Raw genomic sequence first — 689 nt, 5'->3', positions numbered from 1 at the left:
CATCTTGTATAAAAGATCGGCAGTGTAACAATTGTCTTGAACCATGTCAAGTGAAAATGTAGCTTTAGTTCTTCCCACTGCTCCAGAATTCTTCGTATTGCTGGTTCAATTGAAAGCCAACGTGTTGCACAGACCTTCAAAATTTTTAGTGGCTGTTTTCCACAATTTATTGTCTCATAAACCTTTTTATATTTCTCTTGTCTTTTGGGTGAAATGGAGAACCAATTGTAGGTTTCCCGTACAAGAAACTATGTTTCCAGGTATGGTATTCACTGAGGCGTGCGAAACTGCAAGCTGAAGAGAGTGACAAATGCAACGGATCAATACCAAATGCTTCAAACCATATTCTCTCTTGAGTTGCTCGAAAAGCCCATTGTTTATTCCAACCATTACGGAAGCATTATCTGTGTCAATTCCTATCATATTAGCGACTGGAAGTTTGAGATCTTTCAAAGAATTCACAAGAACAGCAGCCAGATTTCTTGCATCTGCAGTTTCTACTACAGCGAGTTTGAGAAATGCTGATCTACACTATGGTTTGGTTCTTTACACTATAGTACCGTATAACGATACCTAGCATTTTAGATATTGATACATCTGTGGATTCATCTATTAGTACACTGTATTTTTGGTTACCTATATCTTCAACCAATGATTGTGTAAAATATGGAGCCAAAACTTCAGTTATA

This window comes from Schistocerca americana, chromosome 5, assembly GCF_021461395.2.
Source record: "Schistocerca americana isolate TAMUIC-IGC-003095 chromosome 5, iqSchAmer2.1, whole genome shotgun sequence".
NCBI classification, from domain to species: Eukaryota; Metazoa; Arthropoda; class Insecta; order Orthoptera; family Acrididae; genus Schistocerca; species Schistocerca americana.
The sequence above is the reverse complement of the archived record's forward strand: the minus strand, read 5'-3'. Positions refer to the sequence as shown.